This window comes from Garra rufa, chromosome 2, assembly GCF_049309525.1.
Source record: "Garra rufa chromosome 2, GarRuf1.0, whole genome shotgun sequence".
Classification (NCBI taxonomy): domain Eukaryota; kingdom Metazoa; phylum Chordata; class Actinopteri; order Cypriniformes; family Cyprinidae; genus Garra; species Garra rufa.
Genome location: NC_133362.1, coordinates 50,721,986 through 50,741,656, shown reverse-complemented (window position 1 = coordinate 50,741,656; position 19,671 = coordinate 50,721,986). Strand labels below are relative to the sequence as shown.

At 47.6% G+C, this 19,671-nt stretch overlaps 7 non-coding genes across 7 annotated transcripts; all 7 read right to left on the bottom strand.

Annotated features, from left to right (window-relative positions):
- Positions 1-1,325: 1,325 nt before the first annotated feature.
- trnar-ccu (transfer RNA arginine (anticodon CCU)) lies at positions 1,326-1,398 on the bottom strand. The gene has a single exon. It is a non-coding gene; the product is annotated as a tRNA-Arg (tRNA).
- A 1,316-nt stretch (positions 1,399-2,714) lies between these two features.
- On the bottom strand, positions 2,715-2,787 carry trnar-ccu (transfer RNA arginine (anticodon CCU)). Its single transcript has one exon. It is a non-coding gene; the product is annotated as a tRNA-Arg (tRNA).
- A 3,820-nt stretch (positions 2,788-6,607) lies between these two features.
- trnar-ccu (transfer RNA arginine (anticodon CCU)) lies at positions 6,608-6,680 on the bottom strand. Its single transcript has one exon. It is a non-coding gene; the product is annotated as a tRNA-Arg (tRNA).
- Positions 6,681-8,712: 2,032 nt separating this feature from the next.
- Positions 8,713-8,785, bottom strand: trnar-ccu (transfer RNA arginine (anticodon CCU)). The gene has a single exon. It is a non-coding gene; the product is annotated as a tRNA-Arg (tRNA).
- A 3,108-nt stretch (positions 8,786-11,893) lies between these two features.
- Positions 11,894-11,966, bottom strand: trnar-ccu (transfer RNA arginine (anticodon CCU)). Its single transcript has one exon. It is a non-coding gene; the product is annotated as a tRNA-Arg (tRNA).
- Positions 11,967-14,178: 2,212 nt separating this feature from the next.
- trnar-ccu (transfer RNA arginine (anticodon CCU)) lies at positions 14,179-14,251 on the bottom strand. Its single transcript has one exon. It is a non-coding gene; the product is annotated as a tRNA-Arg (tRNA).
- A 2,212-nt stretch (positions 14,252-16,463) lies between these two features.
- On the bottom strand, positions 16,464-16,536 carry trnar-ccu (transfer RNA arginine (anticodon CCU)). Its single transcript has one exon. It is a non-coding gene; the product is annotated as a tRNA-Arg (tRNA).
- Between the last annotated feature and the right edge of the window lie 3,135 nt (positions 16,537-19,671).

Below are 19,671 nucleotides of genomic sequence, written 5' to 3'. Positions count from 1 at the left end.
GGATGGTTTCGATCCATCGACCTCTGGGTTATAGGCCCAGCAAGCTTCCGCTGCACCACTCTGCTTGACTTGATGCGGAGCTCGTGCACTGGTCTTTTCAACATAACTTGAATCTTGCACACATTTCTAAATTGTCTTGCAGCACCTGGGCACATATAAAAGTGAAACAAGCTTAGCAGAGGATGGTTTCGATCCATCGACCTCTGGGTTACGGGCCCAGCAGGCTTCCGCTGCACCACTCTGCTTGACTTGATGTGGAGCTCGTGCACTGGTCTTTTCAACATAACATGATTCTTGCACAAATTTCTAACTTGTCTTGAAGCACTTGGGCACAAATAAAAGCAAAACAAGCTTAGCAGAGGATGGTTTCGATCCATCGACCTCTGGGTTATGGGCCCAGCACTCTCCCGCTGCGCCACTCTGCTTGTCTTGATGTAGAGTCTGTGCACTGGTCTTTTCAACATAACGAATCTTGCACACATTTCTAAATTGTCTTGCAGCACCTGGGCACATATAAAAGTGACACAAGCTTAGCAGAGGATGGTTTCGATCCATCGACCTCTGGGTTATGGGCCCAGCACGCTTCCGCTGCGCCACTCTGCTTGTCTTGATGTGGAGCTCGTGCACTGGTCTTTTCAACACAACATGATTCTTGCACAAATTTCTAACTTGTCTTGAAGCACTTGGGCACAAATAAAAGTGAAACAACCTTAGCAGAGGATGGTTTCGATCCATCGACCTCTGGGTTATGGGCCCAGCACGCTCCCGCTGCGCCACTCTGCTTGTCTTGATGTAGAGTCTGTGCAGTGGTCTTTTCAACATAACGAATCTTGCACACATTTCTAAATTGTCTTGCAGCACCTGGGCACATATAAAAGTGACACAACCTAAACAGAGGATGGTTTCGATCCATCGACCTCTGGGTTATGGGCCCAGCACGCTCCCGCTGCGCCACTCTGCTTGTCTTGATGTAGAGTCTGTGCACTGGTCTTTTCAACATAACGAATCTTGCACACATTTCTAAATTGTCTTGCAGTACCTGGGCACATATAAAAGTGACACAAGCTTAGCAGAGAATGGTTTCGATCCATCGACCTCTGGGTTATGGGCCCAGCACGCTTCCGCTGCGCCACTCTGCTTGTCTTGATGTAGAGCCTGTGCACTGGTCTTTTCAACATAACTTGAATCTTGCACACATTTCTAACTTGTCTTGCAGCACCTGGGCACATATAAAAGTGAAACAAGCTCAGCAGAGGATGGTTTCAATCCATCAGCTTCTGGGTTATGGGCCCAGCACGCCTTCGCTGCGCCACTTTGCTGAAAGTCACCCCAGATGGGACTCGAACCCACAATCCCTGGCTTAGGAGGCCAGTGCCTTATCCATTAGGCCACTGGGGCTGTCATGTAGTTGTTTACATTTTCTTTTAGTTCTCCATCTCATTCAGCTTCTGGATGAACAACTATTGTGAGAGGACCAAGTGACTTTAGGTTTTCAAGAACAGGCTCTGAACATTTCTCTTTTTTGGGGGCTCTGTCATATATACAAGCTCAGAAGTCTCAGCAGAGGATGGTTTCGATCCATCGACCTCTGGGTTATAGGCCCAGCAAGCTTCCGCTGCACCACTCTGCTTGACTTGATGCGGAGCTCGTGCACTGGTCTTTTCAACATAACTTGAATCTTGCACACATTTCTAAATTGTCTTGCAGCACCTGGGCACATATAAAAGTGAAACAAGCTTAGCAGAGGATGGTTTCGATCCATCGACCTCTGGGTTACGGGCCCAGCAGGCTTCCGCTGCACCACTCTGCTTGACTTGATGTGGAGCTCGTGCACTGGTCTTTTCAACATAACATGATTCTTGCACAAATTTCTAACTTGTCTTGAAGCACTTGGGCACAAATAAAAGCAAAACAAGCTTAGCAGAGGATGGTTTCGATCCATCGACCTCTGGGTTATGGGCCCAGCACTCTCCCGCTGCGCCACTCTGCTTGTCTTGATGTAGAGTCTGTGCACTGGTCTTTTCAACATAACGAATCTTGCACACATTTCTAAATTGTCTTGCAGCACCTGGGCACATATAAAAGTGACACAAGCTTAGCAGAGGATGGTTTCGATCCATCGACCTCTGGGTTATGGGCCCAGCACGCTTCCGCTGCGCCACTCTGCTTGTCTTGATGTGGAGCTCGTGCACTGGTCTTTTCAACACAACATGATTCTTGCACAAATTTCTAACTTGTCTTGAAGCACTTGGGCACAAATAAAAGTGAAACAACCTTAGCAGAGGATGGTTTCGATCCATCGACCTCTGGGTTATGGGCCCAGCACGCTTCCGCTGCGCCACTCTGCTTGTCTTGATGTAGAGCCTGTGCACTGGTCTTTTCAACATAACTTGAATCTTGCACACATTTCTAACTTGTCTTGCAGCACCTGGGCACATATAAAAGTGACACAAGCTTAGCAGAGGATGGTTTCGATCCATCGACCTCTGGGTTATGGGCCCAGCACGCTTCCGCTGCGCCACTCTGCTTGACTTGATGTAGAGCTTGTGCACTGGTCTTTTCAACATAACATGATTCTTGCACATATTTCTAACTTGTCTTGCAGCACCTGGGCACATATAAAAGTGAAACAAGCTCAGCAGAGGATGGTTTCGATCCATCACCTTCTGGGTTATGGGCCCAGCACGCCTTCGCTGCGCCACTCTGCTGAAAGTCACCCCAGATGGGACTCGAACCCACAATCCCTGGCTTAGGAGGCCAGTGCCTTATCCATTAGGCCACTGGGGCTGTTATGTAGTTGTTTACTTTTTCTTTTAGTTCTCCATCTCATTCAGCTTCTGGATGAACAACTACTGTGAGAGGACCAAGTGACTTTTGGTTTTCAAGAACAGGCTCTGAACATTTCTCTTTTTTGGGGGCTCTGTCATATATACAAGCTCCGAAGTCTTAGCAGAGGATGGTTTCGATCCATCGACCTCTGGGTTATAGGCCCAGCAAGCTTCCGCTGCACCACTCTGCTTGACTTGATGCGGAGCTCGTGCACTGGTCTTTTCAACATAACGAATCTTGCACACATTTCTAAATTGTCTTGCAGCACCTGGGCACATATAAAAGTGACACAAGCTTAGCAGAGGATGATTTCGATCCATCGACCTCTGGGTTATGGGCCCAGCACGCTTCCGCTGCGCCACTCTGCTTGACTTGATGTGGAGCTCGTGCACTGGTCTTTTCAACATAACATGATTCTTGCATAAATTTCTAACTTGTCTTGAAGCACTTGGGCACAAATAAAAGTGAAACAACCTTAGCAGAGGATGGTTTCGATCCATCGACCTCTGGGTTATGGGCCCAGCACTCTCCCGCTGCTCCACTCTGCTTGTCTTGATGTAGAGTCTATGCACTGGTCTTTTCAACATAACGAATCTTGCACACATTTCTAAATTGTCTTGCAGCACCTGGGCACATATAAAAGTGAAACAAGCTTAGCAGAGGATGGTTTCGATCCATCGACCTCTGGGTTACGGGCCCAGCAGGCTTCCGCTGCACCACTCTGCTTGACTTGATGTGGAGCTCGTGCACTGGTCTTTTCAACATAACATGATTCTTGCACAAATTTCTAACTTGTCTTGAAGCACTTGGGCACAAATAAAAGCAAAACAAGCTTAGCAGAGGATGGTTTCGATCCATCGACCTCTGGGTTATGGGCCCAGCACTCTCCCGCTGCGCCACTCTGCTTGTCTTGATGTAGAGTCTGTGCACTGGTCTTTTCAACATAACGAATCTTGCACACATTTCTAAATTGTCTTGCAGCACCTGGGCACATATAAAAGTGACACAAGCTTAGCAGAGGATGGTTTCGATCCATCGACCTCTGGGTTATGGGGCCAGCACGCTTCCGCTGCGCCACTCTGCTTGTCTTGATGTGGAGCTCGTGCACTGGTCTTTTCAACACAACATGATTCTTGCACAAATTTCTAACTTGTCTTGAAGCACTTGGGCACAAATAAAAGTGAAACAACCTTAGCAGAGGATGGTTTCGATCCATCGACCTCTGGGTTATGGGCCCAGCACGCTCCCGCTGCGCCACTCTGCTTGTCTTGATGTAGAGTCTGTGCACTGGTCTTTTCAACATAACGAATCTTGCACACATTTCTAAATTGTCTTGCAGCACCTGGGCACATATAAAAGTGACACAACCTTAACAGAGGATGGTTTCGATCCATCGACCTCTGGGTTATGGGCCCAGCACGCTCCCGCTGCGCCACTCTGCTTGTCTTGATGTAGAGTCTGTGCACTGGTCTTTTCAACATAACGAATCTTGCACACATTTCTAAATTGTCTTGCAGCACCTGGGCACATATAAAAGTGACACAAGCTTAGCAGAGGATGGTTTCGATCCATCGACCTCTGGGTTATGGGCCCAGCACGCTTCCGCTGCGCCACTCTGCTTGACTTGACGTAGAGCTTGTGCACTGGTCTTTTCAACATAACATGATTCTTGCACATATTTCCAACTTGTCTTGCAGCACTTGGGCACATATAAAAGTGAAACAAGCTCAGCAGAGGATGGTTTCGATCCATCGACTTCTGGGTTATGGGCCCAGCACGCTTCCGCTGCGCCACTCTGCTTGACTTGATGTAGAGCTTGTGCACTGGTCTTTTCAACATAACATGATTCTTGCACATATTTCTAACTTGTCTTGCAGCACTTGGGCACATATAAAAGTGAAACAAGCTCAGCAGAGGATGGTTTCGATCCATTGACCTCTGGGTTATGGGCCCAGCACGCTTCCGCTGCTCCACTCTGCTTGACTTGATGTGGAGCTCGTGCACTGGTCTTTTCAACATAACATGATTCTTGCATAAATTTCTAACTTGTCTTGAAGCACTTGGGCACAAATAAAAGTGAAACAACCTTAGCAGAGGATGGTTTCGATCCATCGACCTCTGGGTTATGGGCCCAGCACTCTCCCGCTGCGCCACTCTGCTTGTCTTGATGTAGAGTCTATGCACTGGTCTTTTCAACATAACGAATCTTGCACACATTTCTAAATTGTCTTGCAGCACCTGGGCACATATAAAAGTGAAACAAGCTTAGCAGAGGATGGTTTCGATCCATCGACCTCTGGGTTACGGGCCCAGCAGGCTTCCGCTGCACCACTCTGCTTGACTTGATGTGGAGCTCGTGCACTGGTCTTTTCAACATAACATGATTCTTGCACAAATTTCTAACTTGTCTTGAAGCACTTGGGCACAAATAAAAGCAAAACAAGCTTAGCAGAGGATGGTTTCGATCCATCGACCTCTGGGTTATGGGCCCAGCACTCTCCCGCTGCGCCACTCTGCTTGTCTTGATGTAGAGTCTGTGCACTGGTCTTTTCAACATAACGAATCTTGCACACATTTCTAAATTGTCTTGCAGCACCTGGGCACATATAAAAGTGACACAAGCTTAGCAGAGGATGGTTTCGATCCATCGACCTCTGGGTTATGGGCCCAGCACGCTTCCGCTGCGCCACTCTGCTTGTCTTGATGTGGAGCTCGTGCACTGGTCTTTTCAACACAACATGATTCTTGCACAAATTTCTAACTTGTCTTGAAGCACTTGGGCACAAATAAAAGTGAAACAACCTTAGCAGAGGATGGTTTCGATCCATCGACCTCTGGGTTATGGGCCCAGCACGCTCCCGCTGCGCCACTCTGCTTGTCTTGATGTAGAGTCTGTGCACTGGTCTTTTCAACATAACGAATCTTGCACACATTTCTAAATTGTCTTGCAGCACCTGGGCACATATAAAAGTGACACAACCTTAACAGAGGATGGTTTCGATCCATCGACCTCTGGGTTATGGGCCCAGCACGCTCCCGCTGCGCCACTCTGCTTGTCTTGATGTAGAGTCTGTGCACTGGTCTTTTCAACATAACGAATCTTGCACACATTTCTAAATTGTCTTGCAGCACCTGGGCACATATAAAAGTGACACAAGCTTAGCAGAGGATGGTTTCGATCCATCGACCTCTGGGTTATGGGCCCAGCACGCTTCCGCTGCGCCACTCTGCTTGACTTGACGTAGAGCTTGTGCACTGGTCTTTTCAACATAACATGATTCTTGCACATATTTCTAACTTGTCTTGCAGCACTTGGGCACATATAAAAGTGAAACAAGCTCAGCAGAGGATGGTTTCGATCCATCGACTTCTGGGTTATGGGCCCAGCACGCTTCCGCTGCGCCACTCTGCTTGACTTGATGTAGAGCTTGTGCACTGGTCTTTTCAACATAACATGATTCTTGCACATATTTCTAACTTGTCTTGCAGCACTTGGGCACATATAAAAGTGAAACAAGCTCAGCAGAGGATGGTTTCGATCCATTGACCTCTGGGTTATGGGCCCAGCACGCTTCCGCTGCTCCACTCTGCTTGACTTGATGTGGAGCTCGTGCACTGGTCTTTTCAACATAACATGATTCTTGCACAAATTTCTAACTTGTCTTGAAGCACTTGGGCACAAATAAAAGTGAAACAAGCTTAGCAGAGGATGGTTTCGATCCATCGACCTCTGGGTTACGGGCCCAGCACGCCTTCGCTGCGCCACTTTGCTGAAAGTCACCCCAGATGGGACTCGAACCCACAATCCCTGGCTTAGGAGGCCAGTGCCTTATCCATTAGGCCACTGGGGCTGTCATGTAGTTGTTTACATTTTCTTTTAGTTCTCCATCTCATTCAGCTTCTGGATGAACAACTATTGTGAGAGGACCAAGTGACTTTAGGTTTTCAAGAACAGGCTCTGAACATTTCTCTTTTTTGGGGGCTCTGTCATATATACAAGCTCAGAAGTCTCAGCAGAGGATGGTTTCGATCCATCGACCTCTGGGTTATAGGCCCAGCAAGCTTCCGCTGCACCACTCTGCTTGACTTGATGCGGAGCTCGTGCACTGGTCTTTTCAACATAACTTGAATCTTGCACACATTTCTCAATTGTCTTGCAGCACCTGGGCACATATAAAAGTGAAACAAGCTTAGCAGAGGATGGTTTCGATCCATCGACCTCTGGGTTACGGGCCCAGCAGGCTTCCGCTGCACCACTCTGCTTGACTTGATGTGGAGCTCGTGCACTGGTCTTTTCAACATAACATGATTCTTGCACAAATTTCTAACTTGTCTTGAAGCACTTGGGCACATATAAAAGTGAAACAAGCTTAGCAGAGGATGGTTTCGATCCATCGACCTCTGGGTTACGGGCCCAGCAGGCTTCCGCTGCACCACTCTGCTTGACTTGATGTGGAGCTCGTGCACTGGTCTTTTCAACATAACATGATTCTTGCACAAATTTCTAACTTGTCTTGAAGCACTTGGGCACAAATAAAAGCAAAACAAGCTTAGCAGAGGATGGTTTCGATCCATCGACCTCTGGGTTATGGGCCCAGCACTCTCCCGCTGCGCCACTCTGCTTGTCTTGATGTAGAGTCTGTGCACTGGTCTTTTCAACATAACGAATCTTGCACACATTTCTAAATTGTCTTGCAGCACCTGGGCACATATAAAAGTGACACAAGCTTAGCAGAGGATGGTTTCGATCCATCGACCTCTGGGTTATGGGCCCAGCACGCTTCCGCTGCGCCACTCTGCTTGTCTTGATGTGGAGCTCGTGCACTGGTCTTTTCAACACAACATGATTCTTGCACAAATTTCTAACTTGTCTTGAAGCACTTGGGCACAAATAAAAGTGAAACAACCTTAGCAGAGGATGGTTTCGATCCATCGACCTCTGGGTTATGGGCCCAGCACGCTCCCGCTGCACCACTCTGCTTGTCTTGATGTAGAGTCTGTGCACTGGTCTTTTCAACATAACGAATCTTGCACACATTTCTAAATTGTCTTGCAGCACCTGGGCACATATAAAAGTGACACAACCTTAACAGAGGATGGTTTCGATCCATCGACCTCTGGGTTATGGGCCCAGCACGCTCCCGCTGCGCCACTCTGCTTGTCTTGATGTAGAGTCTGTGCACTGGTCTTTTCAACATAACGAATCTTGCACACATTTCTAAATTGTCTTGCAGCACCTGGGCACATATAAAAGTGACACAAGCTTAGCAGAGGATGGTTTCGATCCATCGACCTCTGGGTTATGGGCCCAGCACGCTTCCGCTGCGCCACTCTGCTTGACTTGACGTAGAGCTTGTGCACTGGTCTTTTCAACATAACATGATTCTTGCACATATTTCTAACTTGTCTTGCAGCACTTGGGCACATATAAAAGTGAAACAAGCTCAGCAGAGGATGGTTTCGATCCATCGACTTCTGGGTTATGGGCCCAGCACGCTTCCGCTGCGCCACTCTGCTTGACTTGATGTAGAGCTTGTGCACTGGTCTTTTCAACATAACATGATTCTTGCACATATTTCTAACTTGTCTTGCAGCACTTGGGCACATATAAAAGTGAAACAAGCTCAGCAGAGGATGGTTTCGATCCATTGACCTCTGGGTTATGGGCCCAGCACGCTTCCGCTGCTCCACTCTGCTTGACTTGATGTGGAGCTCGTGCACTGGTCTTTTCAACATAACATGATTCTTGCACAAATTTCTAACTTGTCTTGAAGCACTTGGGCACAAATAAAAGTGAAACAAGCTTAGCAGAGGATGGTTTCGATCCATCGACCTCTGGGTTACGGGCCCAGCACGCCTTCGCTGCGCCACTTTGCTGAAAGTCACCCCAGATGGGACTCGAACCCACAATCCCTGGCTTAGGAGGCCAGTGCCTTATCCATTAGGCCACTGGGGCTGTCATGTAGTTGTTTACATTTTCTTTTAGTTCTCCATCTCATTCAGCTTCTGGATGAACAACTATTGTGAGAGGACCAAGTGACTTTAGGTTTTCAAGAACAGGCTCTGAACATTTCTCTTTTTTGGGGGCTCTGTCATATATACAAGCTCAGAAGTCTCAGCAGAGGATGGTTTCGATCCATCGACCTCTGGGTTATAGGCCCAGCAAGCTTCCGCTGCACCACTCTGCTTGACTTGATGCGGAGCTCGTGCACTGGTCTTTTCAACATAACTTGAATCTTGCACACATTTCTCAATTGTCTTGCAGCACCTGGGCACATATAAAAGTGAAACAAGCTTAGCAGAGGATGGTTTCGATCCATCGACCTCTGGGTTACGGGCCCAGCAGGCTTCCGCTGCACCACTCTGCTTGACTTGATGTGGAGCTCGTGCACTGGTCTTTTCAACATAACATGATTCTTGCACAAATTTCTAACTTGTCTTGAAGCACTTGGGCACAAATAAAAGCAAAACAAGCTTAGCAGAGGATGGTTTCGATCCATCGACCTCTGGGTTATGGGCCCAGCACTCTCCCGCTGCGCCACTCTGCTTGTCTTGATGCAGAGTCTGTGCACTGGTCTTTTCAACATAACGAATCTTGCACACATTTCTAAATTGTCTTGCAGCACCTGGGCACATATAAAAGTGACACAAGCTTAGCAGAGGATGGTTTCGATCCATCGACCTCTGGGTTATGGGCCCAGCACGCTTCCGCTGCGCCACTCTGCTTGTCTTGATGTGGAGCTCGTGCACTGGTCTTTTCAACACAACATGATTCTTGCACAAATTTCTAACTTGTCTTGAAGCACTTGGGCACAAATAAAAGTGAAACAACCTTAGCAGAGGATGGTTTCGATCCATCGACCTCTGGGTTATGGGCCCAGCACGCTCCCGCTGCGCCACTCTGCTTGTCTTGATGTAGAGTCTGTGCACTGGTCTTTTCAACATAACGAATCTTGCACACATTTCTAAATTGTCTTGCAGCACCTGGGCACATATAAAAGTGACACAACCTTAACAGAGGATGGTTTCGATCCATCGACCTCTGGGTTATGGGCCCAGCACGCTCCCGCTGCGCCACTCTGCTTGTCTTGATGTAGAGTCTGTGCACTGGTCTTTTCAACATAACGAATCTTGCACACATTTCTAAATTGTCTTGCAGCACCTGGGCACATATAAAAGTGACACAAGCTTAGCAGAGGATGGTTTCGATCCATCGACCTCTGGGTTATGGGCCCAGCACGCTTCCGCTGCGCCACTCTGCTTGACTTGACATAGAGCTTGTGCACTGGTCTTTTCAACATAACATGATTCTTGCACATATTTCTAACTTGTCTTGCAGCACTTGGGCACATATAAAAGTGAAACAAGCTCAGCAGAGGATGGTTTCGATCCATCGACTTCTGGGTTATGGGCCCAGCACGCTTCCGCTGCGCCACTCTGCTTGACTTGATGTAGAGCTTGTGCACTGGTCTTTTCAACATAACATGATTCTTGCACATATTTCTAACTTGTCTTGCAGCACTTGGGCACAAATAAAAGTGAAACAAGCTTAGCAGAGGATGGTTTCGATCCATCGACCTCTGGGTTACGGGCCCAGCAGGCTTCCGCTGCACCACTCTGCTTGACTTGATGTGGAGCTCGTGCACTGGTCTTTTCAACATAACATGATTCTTGCACAAATTTCTAACTTGTCTTGAAGCACTTGGGCACAAATAAAAGCAAAACAACCTTAGCAGAGGATGGTTTCGATCCATCGACCTCTGGGTTATGGGCCCAGCACTCTCCCGCTGCGCCACTCTGCTTGTCTTGATGTAGAGTCTGTGCACTGGTCTTTTCAACATAACGAATCTTGCACACATTTCTAAATTGTCTTGCAGCACCTGGGCACATATAAAAGTGACACAAGCTTAGCAGAGGATGGTTTTGATCCATCGACCTCTGGGTTATGGGCCCAGCACGCTTCCGCTGCGCCACTCTGCTTGTCTTGATGTAGAGCCTGTGCACTGGTCTTTTCAACATAACTTGAATCTTGCACACATTTCTAACTTGTCTTGCAGCACCTGGGCACATATAAAAGTGAAACAAGCTCAGCAGAGGATGGTTTCGATCCATTGACCTCTGGGTTATGGGCCCAGCACGCTTCCGCTGCTCCACTCTGCTTGACTTGATGTGGAGCTCGTGCACTGGTCTTTTCAACATAACATGATTCTTGCACAAATTTCTAACTTGTCTTGAAGCACTTGGGCACAAATAAAAGTGAAACAAGCTTAGCAGAGGATGATTTCGATCCATCGACCTCTGGGTTATGGGCCCAGCACGCTTCCGCTGCGCCACTCTGCTTGACTTGATGTGGAGCTCGTGCACTGGTCTTTTTAACATAACATGATTCTTGCATAAATTTCTAACTTGTCTTGAAGCACTTGGGCACAAATAAAAGTGAAACAACCTTAGCAGAGGATGGTTTCGATCCATCGACCTCTGGGTTATGGGCCCAGCACTCTCCCGCTGCGCCACTCTGCTTGTCTTGATGTAGAGTCTATGCACTGGTCTTTTCAACATAACGAATCTTGCACACATTTCTAAATTGTCTTGCAGCACCTGTGCACATATAAAAGTGACACAAGCTTAGCAGAGGATGGTTTCGATCCATCGACCTCTGGGTTATGGGCCCAGCACGCTTCCGCTGCGCCACTCTGCTTGTCTTGATGTAGAGCCTGTGCACTGGTCTTTTCAACATAACTTGAATCTTGCACACATTTCTAACTTGTCTTGCAGCACCTGGGCACATATAAAAGTGACACAAGCTTAGCAGAGGATGGTTTCGATCCATCGACCTCTGGGTTATGGGCCCAGCACGCTTCCGCTGCGCCACTCTGCTTGACTTGATGTAGAGCTTGTGCACTGGTGTTTTCAACATAACATGATTCTTGCACATATTTCTAACTTGTCTTGCAGCACCTGGGCACATATAAAAGTGAAACAAGCTCAGCAGAGGATGGTTTCGATCCATCAGCTTCTGGGTTATGGGCCCAGCACGCCTTCGCTGCGCCACTCTGCTGAAAGTCACCCCAGATGGGACTCGAACCCACAATCCCTGGCTTAGGAGGCCAGTGCCTTATCCATTAGGCCACTGGGGCTGTCATGTAGTTGTTTACATTTTCTTTTAGTTCTCCATCTCATTCAGCTTCTGGATGAACAACTATTGTGAGAGGACCAAGTGACTTTAGGTTTTCAAGAACAGGCTCTGAACATTTCTTTTTTTTGGGGGCTCTGTCATATATACAAGCTCAGAAGTCTCAGCAGAGGATGGTTTCGATCCATCGACCTCTGGGTTATAGGCCCAGCAAGCTTCCGCTGCACCACTCTGCTTGACTTGATGCGGAGCTCGTGCACTGGTCTTTTCAACATAACTTGAATCTTGCACACATTTCTAAATTGTCTTGCAGCACCTGGGCACATATAAATGTGACACAAGCTTAGCAGAGGATGGTTTCGATCCATCGACCTCTGGGTTATGGGCCCAGCACACTTCCGCTGCGCCACTCTGCTTGACTTGATGAGGAGCTCGTGCACTGGTCTTTTCAACATAACATGATTCTTGCACAAATTTCTAACTTGTCTTGAAGCACTTGGGCACAAATAAAAGTGAAACAACCTTAGCAGAGGATGGTTTCGATCCATCGACCTCTGGGTTATGGGCCCAGCACGCTCCCGCTGCGCCACTCTGCTTGTCTTGATGTAGAGTCTGTGCACTGGTCTTTTCAACATAACGAATCTTGCACACATTTCTAAATTGTCTTGCAGCACCTGGGCACATATAAAAGTGACACAACCTAAACAGAGGATGGTTTCGATCCATCGACCTCTGGGTTATGGGCCCAGCACGCTCCCGCTGCGCCACTCTGCTTGTCTTGATGTAGAGTCTGTGCACTGGTCTTTTCAACATAACGAATCTTGCACACATTTCTAAATTGTCTTGCAGCACCTGGGCACATATAAAAGTGACACAAGCTTAGCAGAGGATGGTTTCGATCCATCGACCTCTGGGTTATGGGCCCAGCACGCTTCCGCTGCGCCACTCTGCTTGACTTGACGTAGAGCTTGTGCACTGGTCTTTTCAACATAACATGATTCTTGCACATATTTCTAACTTGTCTTGCAGCACTTGGGCACATATAAAAGTGAAACAAGCTCAGCAGAGGATGGTTTCGATCCATCGACTTCTGGGTTATGGGCCCAGCACGCTTCCGCTGCGCCACTCTGCTTGACTTGATGTAGAGCTTGTGCACTGGTCTTTTCAACATAACATGATTCTTGCACATATTTCTAACTTGTCTTGCAGCACTTGGGCACATATAAAAGTGAAACAAGCTCAGCAGAGGATGGTTTCGATCCATTGACCTCTGGGTTATGGGCCCAGCACGCTTCCGCTGCTCCACTCTGCTTGACTTGATGTGGAGCTCGTGCACTGGTCTTTTCAACATAACATGATTCTTGCACAAATTTCTAACTTGTCTTGAAGCACTTGGGCACAAATAAAAGTGAAACAAGCTTAGCAGAGGATGATTTCGATCCATCGACCTCTGGGTTATGGGCCCAGCACGCTTCCGCTGCGCCACTCTGCTTGACTTGATGTGGAGCTCGTGCACTGGTCTTTTTAACATAACATGATTCTTGCATAAATTTCTAACTTGTCTTGAAGCACTTGGGCACAAATAAAAGTGAAACAACCTTAGCAGAGGATGGTTTCGATCCATCGACCTCTGGGTTATGGGCCCAGCACTCTCCCGCTGCGCCACTCTGCTTGTCTTGATGTAGAGTCTATGCACTGGTCTTTTCAACATAACGAATCTTGCACACATTTCTAAATTGTCTTGCAGCACCTGTGCACATATAAAAGTGACACAAGCTTAGCAGAGGATGGTTTCGATCCATCGACCTCTGGGTTATGGGCCCAGCACGCTTCCGCTGCGCCACTCTGCTTGTCTTGATGTAGAGCCTGTGCACTGGTCTTTTCAACATAACTTGAATCTTGCACACATTTCTAACTTGTCTTGCAGCACCTGGGCACATATAAAAGTGACACAAGCTTAGCAGAGGATGGTTTCGATCCATCGACCTCTGGGTTATGGGCCCAGCACGCTTCCGCTGCGCCACTCTGCTTGACTTGATGTAGAGCTTGTGCACTGGTGTTTTCAACATAACATGATTCTTGCACATATTTCTAACTTGTCTTGCAGCACCTGGGCACATATAAAAGTGAAACAAGCTCAGCAGAGGATGGTTTCGATCCATCAGCTTCTGGGTTATGGGCCCAGCACGCCTTCGCTGCGCCACTCTGCTGAAAGTCACCCCAGATGGGACTCGAACCCACAATCCCTGGCTTAGGAGGCCAGTGCCTTATCCATTAGGCCACTGGGGCTGTCATGTAGTTGTTTACATTTTCTTTTAGTTCTCCATCTCATTCAGCTTCTGGATGAACAACTATTGTGAGAGGACCAAGTGACTTTAGGTTTTCAAGAACAGGCTCTGAACATTTCTTTTTTTTGGGGGCTCTGTCATATATACAAGCTCAGAAGTCTCAGCAGAGGATGGTTTCGATCCATCGACCTCTGGGTTATAGGCCCAGCAAGCTTCCGCTGCACCACTCTGCTTGACTTGATGCGGAGCTCGTGCACTGGTCTTTTCAACATAACTTGAATCTTGCACACATTTCTAAATTGTCTTGCAGCACCTGGGCACATATAAATGTGACACAAGCTTAGCAGAGGATGGTTTCGATCCATCGACCTCTGGGTTATGGGCCCAGCACACTTCCGCTGCGCCACTCTGCTTGACTTGATGAGGAGCTCGTGCACTGGTCTTTTCAACATAACATGATTCTTGCACAAATTTCTAACTTGTCTTGAAGCACTTGGGCACAAATAAAAGTGAAACAACCTTAGCAGAGGATGGTTTCGATCCATCGACCTCTGGGTTATGGGCCCAGCACGCTCCCGCTGCGCCACTCTGCTTGTCTTGATGTAGAGTCTGTGCACTGGTCTTTTCAACATAACGAATCTTGCACACATTTCTAAATTGTCTTGCAGCACCTGGGCACATATAAAAGTGACACAACCTAAACAGAGGATGGTTTCGATCCATCGACCTCTGGGTTATGGGCCCAGCACGCTCCCGCTGCGCCACTCTGCTTGTCTTGATGTAGAGTCTGTGCACTGGTCTTTTCAACATAACGAATCTTGCACACATTTCTAAATTGTCTTGCAGCACCTGGGCACATATAAAAGTGACACAAGCTTAGCAGAGGATGGTTTCGATCCATCGACCTCTGGGTTATGGGCCCAGCACGCTTCCGCTGCGCCACTCTGCTTGACTTGACGTAGAGCTTGTGCACTGGTCTTTTCAACATAACATGATTCTTGCACATATTTCTAACTTGTCTTGCAGCACTTGGGCACATATAAAAGTGAAACAAGCTCAGCAGAGGATGGTTTCGATCCATCGACTTCTGGGTTATGGGCCCAGCACGCTTCCGCTGCGCCACTCTGCTTGACTTGATGTAGAGCTTGTGCACTGGTCTTTTCAACATAACATGATTCTTGCACATATTTCTAACTTGTCTTGCAGCACTTGGGCACATATAAAAGTGAAACAAGCTCAGCAGAGGATGGTTTCGATCCATTGACCTCTGGGTTATGGGCCCAGCACGCTTCCGCTGCTCCACTCTGCTTGACTTGATGTGGAGCTCGTGCACTGGTCTTTTCAACATAACATGATTCTTGCACAAATTTCTAACTTGTCTTGAAGCACTTGGGCACAAATAAAAGTGAAACAAGCTTAGCAGAGGATGATTTCGATCCATCGACCTCTGGGTTATGGGCCCAGCACGCTTCCGCTGCGCCACTCTGCTTGACTTGATGTGGAGCTCGTGCACTGGTCTTTTTAACATAACATGATTCTTGCATAAATTTCTAACTTGTCTTGAAGCACTTGGGCACAAATAAAAGTGAAACAACCTTAGCAGAGGATGGTTTCGATCCATCGACCTCTGGGTTATGGGCCCAGCACTCTCCCGCTGCGCCACTCTGCTTGTCTTGATGTAGAGTCTATGCACTGGTCTTTTCAACATAACGAATCTTGCACACATTTCTAAATTGTCTTGCAGCACCTGTGCACATATAAAAGTGACACAAGCTTAGCAGAGGATGGTTTCGATCCATCGACCTCTGGGTTATGGGCCCAGCACGCTTCCGCTGCGCCACTCTGCTTGTCTTGATGTAGAGCCTGTGCACTGGTCTTTTCAACATAACTTGAATCTTGCACACATTTCTAACTTGTCTTGCAGCACCTGGGCACATATAAAAGTGACACAAGCTTAGCAGAGGATGGTTTCGATCCATCGACCTCTGGGTTATGGGCCCAGCACGCTTCCGCTGCGCCACTCTGCTTGACTTGATGTAGAGCTTGTGCACTGGTGTTTTCAACATAACATGATTCTTGCACATATTTCTAACTTGTCTTGCAGCACCTGGGCACATATAAAAGTGAAACAAGCTCAGCAGAGGATGGTTTCGATCCATCAGCTTCTGGGTTATGGGCCCAGCACGCCTTCGCTGCGCCACTCTGCTGAAAGTCACCCCAGATGGGACTCGAACCCACAATCCCTGGCTTAGGAGGCCAGTGCCTTATCCATTAGGCCACTGGGGCTGTCATGTAGTTGTTTACATTTTCTTTTAGTTCTCCATCTCATTCAGCTTCTGGATGAACAACTATTGTGAGAGGACCAAGTGACTTTAGGTTTTCAAGAACAGGCTCTGAACATTTCTTTTTTTTGGGGGCTCTGTCATATATACAAGCTCAGAAGTCTCAGCAGAGGATGGTTTCGATCCATCGACCTCTGGGTTATAGGCCCAGCAAGCTTCCGCTGCACCACTCTGCTTGACTTGATGCGGAGCTCGTGCACTGGTCTTTTCAACATAACTTGAATCTTGCACACATTTCTAAATTGTCTTGCAGCACCTGGGCACATATAAATGTGACACAAGCTTAGCAGAGGATGGTTTCGATCCATCGACCTCTGGGTTATGGGCCCAGCACACTTCCGCTGCGCCACTCTGCTTGACTTGATGAGGAGCTCGTGCACTGGTCTTTTCAACATAACATGATTCTTGCACAAATTTCTAACTTGTCTTGAAGCACTTGGGCACAAATAAAAGTGAAACAACCTTAGCAGAGGATGGTTTCGATCCATCGACCTCTGGGTTATGGGCCCAGCACTCTCCCGCTGCGCCACTCTGCTTGTCTTGATGTGGAGTCTATGCACTGGTCTTTTCACCATAACGAATCTTGCACACATTTCTAAATTGTCTTGCAGCACCTGGGCACATATAAAAGTGACACAAGCTTAGCAGAGGATGGTTTCGATCCATCGACCTCTGGGTTATGGGCCCAGCACGCTTCCGCTGCGCCACTCTGCTCGTCTTGATGTAGAGCCTGTGCACTGGTCTTTTCAACATAACTTGAATCTTGCACACATTTCTAACTTGTCTTGCAGCACCTGGGCACATATAAAAGTGACACAAGCTTAGCAGAGGATGGTTTCGATCCATCGACCTCTGGGTTATGGGCCCAGCACGCTTCCGCTGCGCCACTCTGCTTGACTTGATGTAGAGCTTGTGCACTGGTCTTTTCAACATAACATGATTCTTGCACATATTTCTAACTTGTCTTGCAGCACTTGGGCACATATAAAAGTGAAACAAGCTCAGCAGAGGATGGTTTCAATCCATCAGCTTCTGGGTTATGGGCCCAGCACGCCTTCGCTGCGCCACTCTGCTGAAAGTCACCCCAGATAGAACTCGAACCCACAATCCCTGGCTTAGGAGGCCAGTGCCTTATCCATAAGGCCACTGGGGCTGTCATGTAGTTGTTTACTTTTTCTTTTAGTTCTCCATCTCATTCAGCTTCTGGATGAACAACTATTGTGAGAGGACCAAGTGACTTTAGGTTTTCACGAACAGGCTCTGAACATTTCTCTTTTTTCAGGGCTCTGTCATATATACAAGCTCAGAAGTCTCAGCAGAGGATGGTTTCGATCCATCAACCTCTGAGTTATGGGCCCAGCACGCTTCCGCTGCGCCACTCTGCTTTCCTTGACGAGAGTACCATACGCCGGTCTTTTCAAAATCACTTGATTCTGGCACACATTTCTAACTTGTCTTGCAGCACCTGAGCACATATAAAAGTGAAACAATCTTAGCAGAGGACGGTTTCAATCCATCGACTTCCGGGCCCAGCACGCTTCCGCTGCGCCACTCTGCTTGTCTTGATATAGAGCCTGTGCACTGGTCTTTTCAACATAACTTGAACGCCCTGGCTTAGGAGGCCAGAGCCTTATCCATTAGGCCACTGGGGCTGTCATGCAGTTGTTTACTTTTTCTTTTAGTTCTCCATCTCATTCAGCTTTTGGATGAACAACTATTGTGAGAGGACCAAGTGACTTTAGGTTTTCAAGAACAGGCTCTGAACATTTCTCTTTTTTGGGGGCTCTGTCATATATACAAGCTCAGAAGTCTTAGCAGAGGATGGTTTCGATCCATCGACCTCTGGGTTATGGGCCCAGCACGCTTCCGCTGCGCCACTCTGCTTGTCTTGATGTGGAGCTCGTGCACTGGTCTTTTCAACACAACATGATTCTTGCACAAATTTCTAACTTGTCTTGAAGCACTTGGGCACAAATAAAAGTGAAACAACCTTAGCAGAGGATGGTTTCGATCCATCGACCTCTGGGTTATGGGCCCAGCACGCTCCCGCTGCGCCACTCTGCTTGTCTTGATGTAGAGTCTGTGCACTGGTCTTTTCAACATAACGAATCTTGCACACATTTCTAAATTGTCTTGCAGCACCTGGGCACATATAAAAGTGACACAACCTTAACAGAGGATGGTTTCGATCCATCGACCTCTGGGTTATGGGCCCAGCACGCTCCCGCTGCGCCACTCTGCTTGTCTTGATGTAGAGTCTGTGCACTGGTCTTTTCAACATAACGAATCTTGCACACATTTCTAAATTGTCTTGCAGCACCTGGGCACATATAAAAGTGACACAAGCTTAGCAGAGGATGGTTTCGATCCATCGACCTCTGGGTTATGGGCCCAGCACGCTTCCGCTGCGCCACTCTGCTTGACTTGACATAGAGCTTGTGCACTGGTCTTTTCAACATAACATGATTCTTGCACATATTTCTAACTTGTCTTGCAGCACTTGGGCACATATAAAAGTGAAACAAGCTCAGCAGAGGATGGTTTCGATCCATCGACTTCTGGGTTATGGGCCCAGCACGCTTCCGCTGCGCCACTCTGCTTGACTTGATGTAGAGCTTGTGCACTGGTCTTTTCAACATAACATGATTCTTGCACATATTTCTAACTTGTCTTGCAGCACTTGGGCACAAATAAAAGTGAAACAAGCTTAGCAGAGGATGGTTTCGATCCATCGACCTCTGGGTTACGGGCCCAGCAGGCTTCCGCTGCACCACTCTGCTTGACTTGATGTGGAGCTCGTGCACTGGTCTTTTCAACATAACATGATTCTTGCACAAATTTCTAACTTGTCTTGAAGCACTTGGGCACAAATAAAAGCAAAACAACCTTAGCAGAGGATGGTTTCGATCCATCGACCTCTGGGTTATGGGCCCAGCACTCTCCCGCTGCGCCACTCTGCTTGTCTTGATGTAGAGTCTGTGCACTGGTCTTTTCAACATAACGAATCTTGCACACATTTCTAAATTGTCTTGCAGCACCTGGGCACATATAAAAGTGACACAAGCTTAGCAGAGGATGG